The sequence below is a fragment of the Carcharodon carcharias genome, chromosome 4 (genome assembly GCF_017639515.1).
Source record: "Carcharodon carcharias isolate sCarCar2 chromosome 4, sCarCar2.pri, whole genome shotgun sequence".
Classification (NCBI taxonomy): domain Eukaryota; kingdom Metazoa; phylum Chordata; class Chondrichthyes; order Lamniformes; family Lamnidae; genus Carcharodon; species Carcharodon carcharias.
The window spans coordinates 64,807,374-64,813,373 of record NC_054470.1 but is presented as its reverse complement, the minus strand read 5'-3'; positions in this window follow the sequence as shown (position 1 = coordinate 64,813,373).

Below are 6,000 nucleotides of genomic sequence, written 5' to 3'. Positions count from 1 at the left end.
CAACTAAAGTATATGTTATATGTTTGTTTAAAAAGAGGATGTATGATGGAGAGAGAGAGAATATGTATGCATATTGTTCCATCTGACTAGAGACTAGCTCCCTGCTGGAATGCAGCTTATTTATGGAATGGGCAGTAAACTCTCAAATGACTCCCAATCCGATGTCAGTCATTGAGCTCCAATACGCTGATGATGTGTTTCAGGTAGCACTTACGGCAGTATCGCCAGAGAATCGTCGACATACTTAAAGGCATACGAGAAGATGGGACATACGTTCAACAGAAGACCAAAGTCCTCCATCAGCAAGCTCCAAATGCACACGCTCTAATCCCATTGATTAGGATTCACATTAAATGGAAAAGCACTTTTGGAAGTTATCTTTCACAGAAGGCTGACAATGATGAAGAAATCCAGCATCGGCTGAAATCTGCTAGTGCAGCCACGTGAGGAAGCGAGTGTTTGAAGATCGCAACGTCAAAACTGAAACCAAGCTCATGGTCTACCATGCGGTCATATCCCTTCCTTACTGTACGGGGCCGAAACATGGGACAACGTATAGGAGGCATCTCAAAGTACTGGAATCATACCATCAACACTATTTGCAGAAGATTGTACATACTAAATGGGAGAACAGACATTAGTGTCCTCTCACAAGCAGGCACCACAAGCATCGAGGCTATGATCACCTGCCATCAGCTTCATTGGGTTGGTCATATAGTTCAGATGTCAAATACCAGGCTCTTCTTCGCCCAGTTCAGTCAGGACATACGCACCATAGGACAACAGAAGCGCTTCAAGGATGCGCTGAAAGCCGGCATGAAGAAATGCAACATTGATATCAACTCTCAGGAGACCATCGCCTTGAACTGAACCAGATGGCGGCAGAGTCTGTGGGAAGGATCCCAGCATTTTGAGATCCAATGATGACAAAATGGAGAGAAAAAGTGAAAGCAGTGAAAACACGCTATGACCCAAACTAATTATACATGATCAGACATCCCCCATGACAATAAATGCCCTACGTATGATAAAGCCAGCAGGTTCCAAATCAGCATCAGCCATCTTCAAACCCATGGAAATCAATCATCCTCGCTAGTATGGGGGAGCCAATAAAATGTGTGTGTGTGTGTACGTGTACGCACGCGCAAGAGTGAGAAATAAACATAACCCATTTTCAAATGGCTCTGTACTGTAACAATTGAATACTCAAATTATAAACATTCTATTTTTGTTTTCAAGTGGGTAAAAATCAATTTGTGCTTTTGAAAAGGATTTGAATACAAACTAGGTAAAGTATTTAAGTTTACAACTAAACTCTTAAATATGGCTAAAAGCAAAAAACTGCAGATGCTGGAAATCCAAAACAAAAAAACACACGTTCTGTTGAAGAGTCATGCGGACTCGAAACGTTAACTATACTCCTCTCCACAGATGCTGCCAGACCTGCTGAGTTTTTCCAGGTAGTTTTGCTTTTGTCTTAAATAAGGCTTGTTCATTACATTCTTCAAAAAATGCATCTAGATAAGGATGTGAGGGTAGGCAGTGGATAGGTTATATGATACACACCCGAGCTGAGGGCAAAGTAGACCAGGAGTAACATGCCGTTTTACCTGGGCAATGTAAATGACAGTAGGAACTCTGCTAGGTGCAGAATCTTAGACATTGTGAATGGAGAGATGAGTCCATGTGAAGGAAAATTAGTCAGCATAAATTTCTCGATTGCAAGGTGGTGAATCAGGAATCTTTACAAAAACCATCAGCAACAAAAGTTCCAGCATTCTGGCTGCAGCAGCAATTGTGGAATGATGAATCAAAACAGCAGCACTCCCATTGAATACCTGCAATGATGGTGACTGATCTGAAATAAAAAAGGCTTGCACCTTTCACAATCTCAGGGCACTGTACGGTCAATGAAGTACTTTTTGAAGTGAAGTCACTTTAAGATATAAATGTAGTAATGTAAGAAAGTGAAAAAGAACAAAACGTAGTAAGAAAAACTGTCCGCAGCATCAAAAATGTAGCCAGTGGGATTAGCCAGCAGACTCGTGAGATTTAGAAGGTCACTGTATGAGGGGGATCGCCGGGAGCAAATTATAGGCCATGAGGCTTATATGAATAATTTTATATGAATAATTGGTATAAATTGTGGAAATTGAATAGTTGGCTGGAAAACCAGGAATAAGGTGCAAGATTTTTGAACAATGTATATATTCATAATTAGGTGATTAGTGCTAATTCATTAGTGCTTGCTCTGCTGAAAATATCAGTTTTAGCTGCAAGTGGGGAAAAAAGCCGAGGTTTCTTCAGCAACGAGGAAACACCATCTTCCAAGTTCCCCTTCAAAGTACACCATTCCAACTTGAACATATTTCACTATTCCTTCATCACTGGATCCAGTTTCTGGAACACCCTGCTTAACATTGTGGGAATACCTTCAGCGCCCAGACTGCAGCACTTCAAGATGAAGGTCCACCACTACCTTCTCAAGGGCAACTAGGGACAGGCAATAAATATCAGCCCTTCTGCAATGCCTACACCCTGAGAAATATTAAAAATTAAAGATAGTGGTGTCAAGCTATTGCCCATTTTTTCTTTCAAGTGACTGGTTTGGTTCCTAAACATTTTAGCAGACAGATCGCCCTCTGTGATGATTAATATACTGGTGTGTTGGTCATTTCCACTTGTAGTGAGGTTCCTCTGCATTTCCCCTAAGTGTGAGTAAAATCAATCTCTTTTAGCTGGATTTGTTAGAACAGGCAGAGAAAAATTACAGTATGGCCCTTAGGGCAAGAAAGAACATCAGTGTTGCGTTATTGGGGTTTAACAGCTTTGGCTTAAAGATTTTATACAGACATTTTCAATTTCATACATTCTAATTATATAATCTTACAGCACCGGAGGCTATTCAGTCCTTTGCTGCCACTTTAAAAGAGCTATCCATTTAGTTCCACTCCCCTGTTTTTTTTTCCCCTTTTCAAGTATATAGCATGCATTCCTGAACCTGCAGTGCTGAGAGATGGATAGCAGTGCTGCATTTCATCTCCATAGCAAACTTTTCCTGCAACACATCATTGTAACTCTTAAAGAGAAGACCTCTAAAGTCACGACACACTGCTGTCCAGAAAAATGTTCAAAGCAACATAAAAAGCACAGGCGGCCATTCGACCCATCATGCCTGTTAGTTCTTTGAAAGGGTTATCCAATTAGTCACACTTTTCTACTCCAAAACCACAAGCTTGATTTTTTTTTTGGTTTTCAAGTATATAACTAATTCCCTTTTGAAAGTTATAATGAATCTGCTTCCATCATACTGTCAAGGAAGTGCATTCTAGATCATAACCAACTGCCATAAAAATATTCACAGCTCCCCACTAGTTCTAACAATTACATTAAATCTGTGCGCTCTGGTTACTAACCGATGTGCCATTGCAGTTTCTCATTTACTCCCAAAATTCAATTTTAAATGCCTCTATTAAATATACCTCAAAACTAAAATGGCTTACATTTATATAGCAATTTTTGTGGCCATAGAACACCCTAAAATGCTTTGCAGACAATAATGCGCTTTAGAATTTTCATTAAACTTCATCTAAAAGGCAGTACTTCTGAAAGTGCAGCACTCAATCAATGCTCCACTAAATTGTCAGCCTAGATTTGTCTTCTGGAGTGGAAGTTTGAACCTACAACCTACTGACTCAGAGGCGAGAGAGTTACCATTGAGTCACTGCTGAACTTCACTACTCTAAAGAAAGCAATCCGATGTTTCAAATATATCGTATATGCTACTGGATTTAAATTATAAAATAGAATCAATGCCTGCAGCTAAAGATAAGCACAAATGCAGAGTTCTGATCACCTAGCTGGGATGTAGAGGCAAGTGAACACAATTTAAAAGACCTAATAGACAGTAATGAGAGATCCGCCAAATCATTTTCAATTGTGTTTTAGGTTGGAGGGCACCTACAAATATTGACACTCTCCAAGGTCTCCCTACAAACATCAATTACCGTTCCAGTAATGCCTTGAGCTAATTCTTAAGCCAGTGGTAGCTACAGAGAGCACTGCCACAATAGTCAAAACGTATATAACTAGGACACAAGCACAGAAATAACATAATAAAGTCAATACAGAATAGAAAAATATCCTGCCCCAGACAGATCGAATGTAAAGACTGAGGAGCTCTTGGGATCCCTTTACTGACCAATGGCTTCCAATCAGAAAATTAATGCATTCGTTTAATAAAGTTTCTATATCCTGGTACACACCAAAAATGGCTCAATGCCATTTGGAACAGCCAATGGCAGAAACAGAGCTTCTTTAGAGGTTAAATATTTTTCAAGAGTTAAGTCATTTCAAACACAGGATACAGCATTTTCAGTTGATAAATCCCAGCATTGTCCAAGTTCTCTGCCCCATATTCTCAGCTCCAGTTGAATAAATGCTAACATTTTTTCATTCTCTTCTCATGTGCTGCTTTAAAACCAATTCTTCCAGCCGCAAAGTTAAAGATTCATTCTTCCAGCCTTCTTGCAAACTTGTCTCTTCGGTCTTTGCAACCTGCCAGCATGTGCCACCAATCACATCAACCTGCCAACTTGAGTGCAGCTTTCCCGAAGTATCAGTATACACCCTGATATAGTATTAATTGCAAGTCTTCCTAATGTGTTAACTAAAATAATTGGCCTTTACAACCTAACTTGTGTTCTACCCGCTGCCTCATTTCCTCTGCCTCCTTAGCTTGGCAACACACACTCCAAGCTGATTCTTCACTGCAGCCAGGTAACAATGAGGTCCTCTGAGCAGTGTGGAAACAAAGAATCTCAAAGTTTAAAAAACTTCAGCCCAAATCTATCCCTTTTATTAATGAATAACTAACCCCAACTTCATATTAGATGTCCCCTTTCTCAAAGACATCAATTTCTTTTTTAAACCCATAAATATACTTTAGTAGCCTTCTGTAATATCTCTTATTTTGTGAAATAGTTCTACCCCAATTCTCATGGCTATTCTTAATTTATTTTATCAACATTAATAATTTGTTTGGATCAGGATGTCACCTTCCTTTTAATGTTTGGAAACTTTAGCCGCATTGTATCAAATTTTGTTTCTACTCCACTTGCCACCTCATTAACAAAGCCATTTTTTAAAAAAAAACTTTCCTTAATCTCTTAGGTTGCTTGGCATCAAATATTTCTTCCAGGATTCTCGCCATTTCTGCCAGTTATGCAAGCAGAGCACATGAAGCCTTGAGGAAATTCTTAGCCAAGTTTTCATTCTGGTCACCACTAGTCATAAACATATCCCTCCCATGCCTCTGAACCTCTTGCCCAAAACCATCTCATCAATCTCTTACTCCCTGTCATCTTTTCTTATCCTTCAACCATCATCTTGGCCTGGTCATTATTGCTTTGCTGTTTGTGGGTCCTTGCTGTGCACAAAATGGCTGCAATGTTTCCTTAAATTGCAATAGCAACTACACCTCAAAAGTATTTCATTGGATGCAAAGCAGTTTGGGATGACTGAAGGCAGTGAAAGGTGCTAAATAAATGCAGCTATTTTTTTCTTGCTCAACTGATCAGGGTCCCTTCAAAAGTTAAGATACTGCCAACTCTCAAATCATCCATCACCTTTAGAAAGGTACTTCCTATTTCCTGATCACCCATATGATTGTTCAACATGACCACCATGCTCTGGCCTTTTGATGTACATCTGCTCTTGAATACCTTTAAGTGTCCTCAACCCAAGCATCGGCAAAGCCTTCGACAAGACCTTGCACTTCTAAACAAGCTGTCACAGTGTCTCTCAAACATCACATCCGCAACTAGCCACATCTCTCTCAAATCTATGCTGCAGATAATGACTCATTCTTTTGTGTAATTCACTCTCTTCCACATTATTCCTTGGTCATATGATTCCCTATTTTCATACGATTCACTCATTTAATGTAACTTCCTAGAGATCACACATTTAAGAGCTCACAACCTCCTGTCTTTTTCCAGT